The 12,572-nt window shown below is 41.1% G+C and overlaps 1 protein-coding gene across 3 annotated transcripts in view; it reads left to right on the top strand.

The window, feature by feature from the left end:
• Positions 1–9,296: 9,296 nt before the first annotated feature.
• The window catches only part of ndst2.L (N-deacetylase/N-sulfotransferase (heparan glucosaminyl) 2 L homeolog), a 114,265-nt gene continuing 110,989 nt past the window's right edge, over positions 9,297–12,572 (top strand). For all 3 annotated transcript variants that reach the window (XM_018225440.2, XM_018225438.2, XM_041568853.1), the window contains exon 1: positions 9,297–9,609. The gene's annotated coding sequence lies outside the window, so the exon portion shown is untranslated. The remainder of the gene's footprint in view (positions 9,610–12,572) is intronic.

Here is a 12,572-nt window from a genome sequence, read left to right as displayed (position 1 = left end):
TCTAGACTAAAGTCGGGACTGGGATTTAAATCGGCCCTGGCATTTGAGATACACAGAGGCCCTCAAAGCCCCCCCAACAGCACAATAAATAGTGCATGTCTATTACAGCACCCACTTTGGGATTTGCCAGACCCACAGATTGCCAGTCCGGGCCTGGCTCTAGTCCCCGAACTACTATAAATCATGGAAGCCATACTGCCTAAACTATCCCATTGTATCATTGACTTTATGCCCCCCCCCCATAAATGTCACTTGTGCCTGAGCCATTGAGTTACCTACCCTGGAAGCTATCAGCCAATCAGTGCTGAACTGGGAGTGATGTCATCCTCAAGTAAGGTATGATATACCAGTAATTGGCAGCCAATCACATCAGTCACACACATGTGCATTTATGAAAATACAACAAACAGACTTTAAACATAAGCAGTCATAGAACCAGGGCCACCATAAGAACTTATTGGTCCCTGACTGGACTCTCCCATGCCCAATGAATGAAGGTCCTGCTGAGATCTCCTCTCTTAGCCCATCAGCTACAACTCTGCTACTGGTTCTGGCTTTGAATGCTGGGAAATGTAGTTTAGCAGTGGCTAGAGAGATACAGTTATGAGATCACTCTTTTGCAGCTCTTTATGTTTGAATTGGAATAGTTTTCTTGTTTTAAAAGTTCTACCTCCTTAGGAACCAGGCAGAGGCTTAAATAGACATAGTATCATAGTATCCCTTGAAGCTTGCAGCCTATTGCCACAGCCTATTGTCACTTGTCTATCGAGACTGAGACTAGAGCTGCACCCAACAAATATGCTTTAGTAGGGTGCAGCAGACCCAGCAAGGGCCTAAACATTCCCCCTATGCCGTGCCCCCTAACCCCTCACCCCCCCCAGCTCCGTCACCGGATTTCCAATGGAAATCAGTGGCAGAGGCTGGGGAATCTGGGGAAAGATAACACGGCTCCTACACCAGAAGCAGTTTCTGGAAACTTAAGATATTTTGTATGTACAATACTGTAGCAGGTGATGACGAAGGCATCCACCTTCTAATTAAATCTGACAAGGACAGTGTTTGCATGCAGTGCTTCCTTTAATGAGAGAAAAACAAATTGTTTGTTGCATAATATTTCCACATACACTCCCTCTCACACACACACACACTCTCTCTCACACACACTCCCTCTCTCTCATGCAAACAGACACCCTTGTCAGAGAATGAGAATCACCCCGACGTTTCGGCGTGAAAGCCTTTATCAAGGGGAATTCTCTAACAAGGGTGTCTGTTTGCATGTAGACTTGCTTTTCATGTTGCAGAGTGGTGGTATGTAATAATTAAGCATTATACTTGATGTTACATGTTTTTGACTTACCTTAATTGTAGAGAAAACTGTTTCTTTATGTATTGATTACGCACTATATATATATATATATATATATATATATATATAAAAAAAATTCATATATATATATATAAAAAAATTTCACTGTGTGAATACTAGTATTAATTGTGGAGTGTGCAGGTCCAAGATATTAACAAAATTGGATGTTTGACCACTATATGGGAGTGGTTGTGTATTTATTATTGCAGCTCCTTAATCCTTTAAACCTTAACCTGATAGGTGTGCCCTACATTCATTTGTTTTCCTCCAAGTTGGGACCTTTCTGAAGGCAATCACAACCTACACACATTGCGATATATATAGCCAATAAAACACCAGCAATTATGGAATTACATCATATTCAAAGAAATATATTTATTTATTTATTTATATTTATATAAATATTCATATACATAGAGCCATACTGCAAAATAAAATTAATGCAAACTGTGATTGGAGTACTGCGTGCATATAAAAAAAGTTAAAAGTATATCCAGTATATATACAATAGATACAGTAAATCCATGTTAGCTACAATAGTATCCCATAATGCTAATTCAGTCTTAGGGGGGCCCCCTAATATACCTTTCCCTGGTTCTCGATATTATCCGCTTCAAACGTACACTACATACAATATAAAATATCTTACCATAATTAACACCATATCAAATGAAATACATATAGATATAAATATCAATAGGTATAAATATGGGGTTACAAACCCATGTACATTGAAGAAAAATCATAAATCAAGTACTGAACCCATGTATAGGCATTTTCAGGTATTTCCTTCCGGCAACTAGATCAATTTATACACCAGCATATATGTCCACAGTAAAAATGTCATCATAAGTAAAAAGCAATTCAATTGTAAAGCACTGTTCAAACCACGGGGGAATACACATTCTAGTTCAAATGTCCAGAATGCCTCCCTTTGGAGCAATAGTCGATCCACATTACCCCCCCCACACACACACACACACACTTGTGGTAGATCTTGAATACAATTTATGGGTTTGCTGGATGTTTGGCTTGTAGCCAATGCTGTGCTACTGGTGTTTTGAAATATCCTATTTAGAGGCAGATTTATCAAGGGTCAAAGTGAAAGTTTGAATTTCGAATTTCAAAATTCGAATTTTCAAATTTATTTTAGTGTAATTCGACTAGGGAATAGTTAAAATTCGATTAGAGTTTTTAAAAAAATTTGAAATTTAAATTTATCATGTACTGGCCCTTTAAGAATTCGAATATTCGCCACCTTAAACCTGCCGAATTGCTGTTTTAGCCTATGGGGACGTCCTGAAATCAATTTGGAGTTGTTTGGAGACATCCAGAAAATTGGTTTGTTTTGGTGAAAAAACTTGAATCGAATTCAATTAGAATCAAATGTCATTCGACTTTGCGGGTCGATTCCATTCACCCGAATTTGAGAAATTCTATTTTTCTAAAAAAATTTATATTGCTCATTTTTCCCCTCGAATTTCGAGTTCATGGGAGTTTTTACAAACTCCCATGAACTCGAAATTGGACCCTTGATAAATCTGCCCCTTAGTGTCCTTCCTTGGTTTAGGATCAAGTGCCGCTCGTATAGTTGCATGATGCATGCTGACTTGTTCTATCAATTGCCTGTTTGTTTTAACGCAATAAAGAAGTACACATGGGTATTTGATTATATATATATATATATATATATATACAACATTGAGTGAAGTTCAAGTCTATGTTTAATGTGGTACACTTTACCACTATATGGGTGGCAAACCATATCCCCTGTACTTTAGGTAATACACATAACACAGTTCCCACATTTGAATGAGCTTGTTTTTTTTATTTTTTGTCAACCGGCACTGTATTTGCTTACGGTACAGTAGAGGATAACAGTTCCAGTATGTTTTCATTCCTTTTGTATCCAAACTGGATCCTCTTCTTATTAATTACAGTGAGTTCTATACCCATCTTAATGATAAGCCAATGCTGTAACACAGAATCTTTAATCACTGGGGTACATTTATCATAAATTGTAGTATAGATCATTATATCATCTTTTTTCTTAGACTCCCTCTTGGTCTAAGAAATATGATATGGTGTTAACTATGGTAAAATATTTTGTATTGTGCATAGTGTACGTTTAAAGCGGATAATATTTTAGAGAATCAGGGAAAGGTATATTAGGGGCCCCCTAAGACTGAGTTAGCATTATAGGATACTATTGTAGCTAGCATGGATTTATTGTATCTATTGTATATACTTTTAACTTTTTTTTTTTATATGCACACAGAACTCCAATCACAGTTTGCCTTAATTTTGCATTGTTTTTTGCAATATGGCTCTATTTACTGTAAATGAATATGGTAAATTATTAAGCTCATGTCACTTTCAATAATGAGTGAGGAGTGTTCCTTAGTTAAATGTCTTGCACCAATTACTTTGATGCATTTCTTTGAATATGATTTCATTCCTTAATTGCTGGTGTTTTATTGGCTATATATATTGCAATGTGTGTAGGGTGTGGAGAGCCACCCATTAAACACACACACATATATATATATTTTTTGCTTATTTATATACACATGAATGTGATTATTTACATTTATATTGTAAATACATGCGAATAATAATAATACATGAAGTGTTGTATGCAATAAACATGGCAGGTGACACAAATGTACGTAGCTCTGCAGTCCCTATAAACATGACTGCTATCATTACTATTGCAAATGATCATAGTATATATATATATATATATATATATATATATAGATAGATAGATAGATAGATAGATAGACACACATACATTTAACAAATCTGTTATTTTATTATTTTAGACACCAGCCAAAATGTAGTTTTATGTGAACTATAAAGTTTATGCCTTCATATTTTACTCATGTGACTGGGATTCACAATGTGATATATGTGTTTTATACTAACACTATACTGATGTTAGGGACACACCAAATCCCTGAACTTTTTATATGGTTCAGATCTGAATTCCGTAGTGTTCAGCAAAATTGAATCCAAACCTGTAGTCATGTCACTTCACTGGATAAATGAATGTGACATTTTATTTATAACTGTTTGGAGAATTTACAGAATTTAAAACAAGATATGAAAACAAGAGTGGATTTGGTGCATCCCTAAATATATATATGTAAATTGAAATTACTTGAAACTCATCTAGAGGTTTTTTTTTAATGTTGTTCACAGTAACGTAAATTGGTGGGGGCGGGCCCTGGTGCGGGCTGTGCAGACGGGCCCACCCTCGTCTGCGCAATTTTTCTCTGCGCCTGCAGCCGACTCCAGCCAGCTGCAGCGCGCACGATCTTCCGGGAGGGCCCTGCGGGGGTGCGGGCCCTGGTCCATTTGCACCCCTGCTCCCCCGGTAGTTACGCCCCTGGTTTTTCATTAACAGAATTATAATCACCTCTACTGATGTCCTTGCTAGTTTTCTCTATGCATTCTAATTTGATCCAATTTTGGGCTGAATAGCCAAATACAATATGTATTCCTTATCAAAACAATGATTGATGCATGAGGATGATAAATATTATAGCGGAAGCCTATAGCCCTCCATAGGCAATGTGTGAATTCTGTGTGAGTAAGACAGTCAGATAAGTGCATCTATGCAATATACTCATATTAAAGGGCACCTGTTGGGTAAAAATGTTATCCCCAACCAAAGGTGTGGGCTAATAAAGCCCGCATTTCCTTTGGGGATAACAGTAGTTTCTTTTTAAAAAAAAGTCCCCTGCCAGTGCTAGGCTACCCGCACTGGGAGGGCCAGCTATTTACTGTCACTCGCATGCGCACAATGAAAAGCTGCCCCCAATTGCTCATTATGTGCATGTGAGTGCTGGTAGACTAGCGCTGGTGGGGGGCATTTAAAAAAAAAAAACAAACTACTGTTCCCAACCGAAATGCAGGCTCTATTAGCCCGCACCTTTGGTTGGGGATAACATTTTTACCCTGTTCTTTGAGACCCAATTCACAGATCTGTGACTTCTGGGGCCCCAGGAAAATTAGGTGCCCTAGCAAAGCAATGACTGACTGTTTACAGATGTGTTTACGCAAAAAGTCTTATTCCCAAAGCTTAAGGGGGCACTATTACACAACTACTAAGATTTTGCTGTGGGCCCAGTAACTGCAGTTTATGCCACTGTCTGGAGGAAATAATGGGGGGCAGGTAAGACAAATTGTGAGGGGATACACAGAAACACGATACTCTGCATGCAGCAATAAACATATTTTATGAGATTGCCCTCTCCCACCCTTTTCCAAAAATAGTTGCGATGTAGAAAATGGTCTCTGGTCCTGAAACAAGGCCTAAAGCCACTAGACATCAGCATTCCTATACCTCTTCCCAGGACATTGCTCGGGCGCGCTATATCAGTTGCTTATAGGCAAAGAGGCAGCAACTAAATAAAACGAACTCCTCCTATTATGAATGACTCTGATTGAAGTGGGGCACCTCGGTTAGGGTTACCACCAGTTCGGTTTTGATCCGAACAGTTCGGTTTTTCTAAGGCCTGTAGGGGTCTCAACTTTTGGTTCGGGTTTTAACCTTGTGAAAGCCAACATAATCTGGCCAACAGATAAAAACTTTTAAATACTAACATACTCACCTTAACATGGCTTAATTATTATTAACTACAGTTAATTTCTTATTATTACAGAAACAAAAGAAGGCAAATCATAGTTACATAGTTAAGTTGGTTGAAAAAAGACCAATGTCCAATCAATCAAAAATAAGAAATTGGCGACCTGACAAGGAAACGCCATCTTTCAGTGTGGGAAAACGGCTTTTAAAAAAATGAAATATGACACAGGACGGTGTAGAGCTAAGCTCTTTGGTACCCTCCATGTGCTATTTTCTCAAAGGAGGTCTTCACCGTGGACCAAAAGCTCATAGTAAAGCAATATTATTGCTGGGTATCACCAACTGCTGCTTGAGTAGGTTATTATATGGATTGTTGGGTGGTCCCTCACTCCAAACGTCTCAAGGTTCTGCACAACAGAGCAAATGGCACCGTCCAAGCCACAGTATATCCAAAATAAAAATAAAAAAAAAACTCTGGAGAACCAAATCAAATTCTGTGTATTTATTCAATCACAACATGTTTCAGATAAACATATCCTTCATCAGGTGTCTAGATGCGGTTCCTGCATCATAGCTGAATATAATCTGGAGGAACTCTCTGCATGCCTTTGAGATGGTGAAGACAAATAAATTTAAAATTCATATATACTTATATGAATAAGTATTCACACACAGAAGGGATGTAAGTTACTATACTACAAAGCAGTCTGATCCGATAGGGCTTTGTAACACATATAAATACCCCTTAATACGCGGCCCCCTTCCTTTAAAGACATTAACCCTTCCATATCCACATATACACATAGAAAAAAATCTATAATAGCGAAACCCCCAAGTAAAAAGTGTTATGGTCCCACACCCCTCTCACAAGAAAAGTGGTACAGTCCAACACCCCCCTCAAGAAATTTGGTAAGGCCCGACACTCACTCAAGAAAAGTGGTACAGTCTGACACCCCCCTCATGAAGAGTGGCACTGTCTCACCACCCCCCCCAAAAAAAGAGCACACACTCCCAAGGAAAAAAGTTGTCCAGTTCAAAAACGCCCAATTAAAAGTGGTACAGTCCGACACCCCCTCACGATAAGTGGTATGATTCGAAACCCCCAAGTGAAAAGTGTTATGGTCTGACACCCCTCTCTAGATAATTGGTACAGTCAAACACCCCCTCAAGAAAATTGGTATGGTCTGACACTCCCATCAAGAAAAGTGTTACAGTCCAACACCCCTCAAGAAAAGCGGTATCTTCCAACACCCCCCCCCCGAGAAAAAAGTGGTACAGTCCAACACTCCGTATAGAAAAGTGGTACAGTCTGACATTTTTCTTGGGGGTATCATACCATACTACTTGCCTTTAGGGGATGTACCACTTTTCTTTGGGGAGTGTCGGATCATACCACTTTTCTTGAGGGGGTGTCGGATGTACACTTTTATTGAGAGGGTGTTGGACCATACCACTTTTCTTGAGGGGATGATGGATGTATTACTTTAATTGAGCGGGGGTGTCGGACTGTACCACTTTTCTTGAGGGGGTGTCGGACAGTATCACTTTTATTGATGGGGGTGTCAGAGCGTACCGATTTTCTTGAGGGGAGTGTCGGACCTTACCACTTTTCTTGAGGGGGTGTCAGACTGTACCACTTTTCTTGAGGGGGGTATCGGACCATACCACTTTCTTGAGGGGGATTGTCAGACCATACCACTTTTCTTGAGGGGTGTCTGAGTGTACCACTTTTCTTGATGGGGGTGTAAGAGTGTACCACTTTTCTTGACGGTGTTAAAAAAAATTGGTGGCCAGGGGCCCCCCTTCAAGTGAACAAAATAATTGGTGGCCAGGCTCCCCTCTACAAGTTAAACAAAAATCATTGGTGGTCAGGGCCCCCCCAAGTTAAAAAAAATTGGTGGCCAGGGTTCCCTCCTACATATTAATAAAAAACATTGGTGGCCAGGGTTCCCTCTACAAGTTAAAAAAAACATTGTTGGCCACCCCCCCAAGTTTAAAAAAAACATTGATTGCCAGGGTTCCCCCATACTTTACCTACTTCATTAACAGCCCCTAGTGCTGTCAGGGAAATGCAGAGAGAGCGAGAGCTTAGGCGTCTCTTTCTGTACTGCCGATTAGTCACTGAAGTCTAAGTCCCGGTACAGCTGCACAATTATGGGATGGGTCCAGTTTGAACTTCCCCTCCAGCCTTTCCAATCCCCTTGTAGCTTTCCTGGGATTTAGACTTCAGTGTCCAATCAGCAGTAAAGAAAAGTTGCTAGCATGAAAATGATGCCTGCTTGTGAGCTTCTGCCCTCCGTTCTGAAGTCTGGAGCTCTCTGACAGCAGGGGGGCCTGGCTAAACAAGTGCAGCATGGCCAGGCCCCTCTAAGCCACAAAAACCTACAGGGCCCGGATAACTGTCCCCCCATACCCCGATGGCCAGCGCCGAATTTGCTAATAAGGTGCCCCTAGGCTGGGTACCTCTGATGCCCCCTTCTCCCTAGGTGTGCGCACACGCTACCACTGGCACATGCATGCTACCACTATCGCGCGCCCCCTACCGCCAGCTCACTTTAAAACTCACCACTCAGCGCAGCTCCCACTGTAACTCCGGTCCGGGTTTCCTGTAGGAACCCGGAAATATAGATGCGGCTGGGCGGCATGCTGCCACTACAAATGTGCCGCCCTAGACCCAGGCCTTTGATGCCTTGCTACAAATCCAGGCCTGATGATCAGAAACGGAACTAGAGGGGGGTGGGCCCTGGCGCAGGACGAGCAGCCGGGCCCCCGCCCCCCTCCGTACACCCGGAACTGGCCCGGGAATATGCGCCGCGAAGCGGCGCGCGGACTGCCGGGGGGCCCTGAGGGGGTGCGGGCCCTGGCCCGCTCGCACCCCCTGCTCCCCCAGTAGTTCCACCCCTGCTGATGATGGCAGTCCTTGCCACCCACGTGGTTTTTAACTGAACATCTCAAAGGGCTGTCTGTTCAAAACTTTCTCTCTGGTTTAAAAAATTCAGAAAACTAACTGAAACCAAGCTATTTGCGTCTACGTGATGCAGTAAACCTGCCCCAGTGTCATAACTCCACTGACATCATTGTACCTTCCACTGATGTCATCATGTCCACGTCAACATCACTGCCCCACCCCCAATTCTATCTACCCCGCCCCCTTTGTTCTGTTTAGTCGCTGGCAAAGGTGACAAGCAGCCTAACCTCGGTACTGTTCTGTTGTCTGTGTAACATGGCTGACTGAGGATACGGAGAGTTCTAGTACAGTTCTAAGAAAGCCACATGTTGTGGCTCCCCAGTGTGTTGTTCCCGTACATATACATGGCTGCTGCCCGACCCTAAACTGTGAGCTGTCTGCAAGCCTCTGGGCGGGCCCGGACGGGGGGCGGTCTCTCTGGAGATAGAGAGGGAGGGAGCAGAGCCGCTGTTATTGTTGCCGCGCTGTGAGAGCTGCTGGGTTGGCGGCTGTAGGGACTAGGGAAGGAGCAGCACCGGTAAAAGCGCCATCAGCTCTGGGGCGGGGGGAACATACCATAGGCAGGGGGAGGTGGAGGAACGTTCTAACTTCCTGGGCTCGTTTTGGATTGTTCTTCCCGGATCGAGTTTTCCTGCAGCATTGTGTTTTACAACAGGCGATCTACGGAGCAGCCGCAGCCAGGTAGGGAATGTAGTAGGGGCGCCCATCATGTGAATCACAGGGTTCAGCTTGAGTGGGACAGTCGCACACTTGCATAAACAGCGAGGTCACGGGCAGCCTTTACCCTGTGCATTTAGGGTTAAACAGGCGCTCGGGATGGGGGGGAAGCCTCACGCCAGCGCCTAAGCCTGAGAACATGGGTGTAAGAGTGGGGTAATGACTGCTCGGTTTGTGGGGTAACGTCAGAATTAGCGGCGCCCTCGTCTGAATGAGAAGAAGGGGGTGCTGGGATGTGACACGGGGCAAGGGAATGGGGGGGGGGGGCGGCAGGAAGGTCACAGAGCAGCAGCGGTTCTTACTTGCCAACTTGCTTTTCATTCCCAAGTACTGTCTGTCCCAGGGTTCCACTGTTTTTGTCCCCAGACAAATCTCAGGGCAGTATTCTTTACCCTAGAAACATCATTGCAAACGCCTGCCCTGTGTGCCAGGGGTTACTGCTAAATACTTGGAGCCATCATTAATAATGGACCAAGACGAATTCTTAGCTAAGAAATCTACATTGCAGTGTGTGGGGAAACTCTATGTTTCCTTGGATTCATGGTGAATAAGAATAATATGTAGCAGTGATAGGCCAGTCTGTAACCCTTATGCTGCTGTTCTCCTAAAACTTCCAATGTTTCATAAGAGCCGAAAAGTTGAGAGCTGTAGATCAACAATATCAGGAGGAATATAAAATGGCCATCCCTGCTTTAAGCTTTCTCCTGTCCCAGTGATGGCTATGCTGTAAAATGGTATCCTTCCCTAGTATGGCACCTGGTAAATTTGTAACCAGAACAAGATCACACATTGCTCTATGCAGAGATAGTTATGGAAGCCTAACCTGATATTTGTATTTTACAATCCAGCACATTGGTTTATACTTGTGTGTCTTAAGGTGTAATTTTCATTTCAGTTTTATAGTCTAGTTCATTCATATTTAAAAATGAAATCACTTGTAGCACTTCACACAAGTTTTTCCTTTACATTTCCTGGTTCTGGTGAGTGCTGACTGTTCACATTTCATAAACTGGTGTTGACGTGTGTGTATGGGAGACCTAATAGTCTTACACTGTGAGCAATACAAGGGTGGTTTGATTTGAAAGCACGGATTGCACTAAAAGCCTGTAGTTGGTTGGTCTGTGAATTTAAGGCTGTTTACATATTGTTCAGCACTCAGATATTTTGTATATAAGGTAATCCTGCTGTAGCCATTGCCTGTTTTTATTATTAAACACTATGAATCATTACCAATTATGTAAGAAACAGATTGGTGCTTCGGATGAGGAGTCTTCGTCACTTAAGTTATCACTTTAAAAATCTGTTCAAGTTAGTCTGAGCCAGGCTTATTTGGGTGGAGACCGAAGCTTTCTCCTCGGGCCTCTCTAGCTTAAGGCACCCAATAATTGCAAATAGTGGGCTATTGAAGGGTTGCGTTTCAGCATTTATTATTTTGATGAATGAAGAAGCTTTTATTTCCCAGAAATGTTTTCCATCTTTCAAATGTTATTGTCGATCAGGGGAAATATATTGGTTAATGCATTTAACATGAATGTATATAATCTGTTGGCAGGAAGGTCTGTGAAATGTATGTGTTTCATTATTCATTGAGTGCACATAGATCCAGCAAGGGATATGTCACTTATTCTATTGTTTGAAATCCTCTGCTTGGCTTCAGGTAAATACTTCAAAGCATGTTCCTGTAATTGAGAAAATGGACTTCCTCTCTATAAATCTCACCATGCATAAAGATATAAACCAGAGTAATTGATAAATGTGAATATGCAGGATGGATTATTTACCCTTTAACACACATGCAGGGCTGCTACATTGATGTGGTTAGATGTAGCAAAGACAAGTGTATACATATTGCTGCCACTGGAATTTTGTGTTAGGGAGTTACATCCCTATGTGTATGTCAATTTACCTTTGTTGGGAATGAAATAATTTTGAATGGGTAAAAAAGCAAGAAAATTACACATTATTTTAACATAAATATAATGCAAGTTATTTCCAATTGCATTGGCTTTTCAGGATGCAAAACAGTTTTTTTTAAATCTAGTTGCTTAGTAAATTATAATATTTAATGTTTTTGTTAAACTGTATGTATCACAGGCAAAGTAACTATTTTTGAAAGCTTTAATCATAATCACAGCAACAGTGTTACCTTTGTGTGCAGGACTATGGGTTTCCATTTAAGTAAAGAGTAAGCTTGTTTTTCCCACAGATTTTGTTGGGTAGTTAAAAAATGTCAAATATTTTCAACTATGTGTTTTGCTCCACACACCAGTCATTGACATTTGGAGGAAATTGGAAATTGTTGACTGTTACAAATTATTCTGCATGTTTTGTGTGTTATGTTGGAAAAACATTGACTATATAGGGCAGCAGTTTTGAATATTCTTTTATACATGATTTCCAAGCCCTTTAGTTTAGCTAATGAAAGTCACTAATTGAAGCCACTAATTTATTGTAATATATGAATTAATTTTAGCCGCTTGCTTTTATGTGGCAGCTCTTATTATAATAAGTAAAACTCACATAAATAAGAGGAATATAGTGCAGTTATGTATACCATATAAAAGACCCCTTTGCCTTGTAGTAATGTTGTTTTTGTACAAAATATTTACTGTAAATAAAAGAATAACTTGTAGCATACAGCTCTTGCCTTTATGTTAGTTATTGGTGTTTATATCCTTTGACAGGACGAATAGACCAGTATTGAACTTATTTGCATCCCATTACATTAGCCAACAGCACCTTTGCCTCAAGATCATTTCTTCAATCTGCTACTTACTCTGTCAAGTGATTCATTATATTTTACAAAGCTTGCTTTCCTTTCCTAATTAATCATATGAGACCACACAACCTATAGAGAAATTTCATGCTAGCAGAGTGCACAGTTTTTCCATGCACATGAAAGGATTTTAATGTTGTCTGTTTAATAA

The sequence above is a fragment of the Xenopus laevis genome, chromosome 7L, assembly GCF_017654675.1.
Source record: "Xenopus laevis strain J_2021 chromosome 7L, Xenopus_laevis_v10.1, whole genome shotgun sequence".
NCBI lineage: Eukaryota > Metazoa > Chordata > Amphibia > Anura > Pipidae > Xenopus > Xenopus laevis.
The sequence above is the reverse complement of the archived record's forward strand: the minus strand, read 5'-3'. Positions and strand labels throughout refer to the sequence as shown.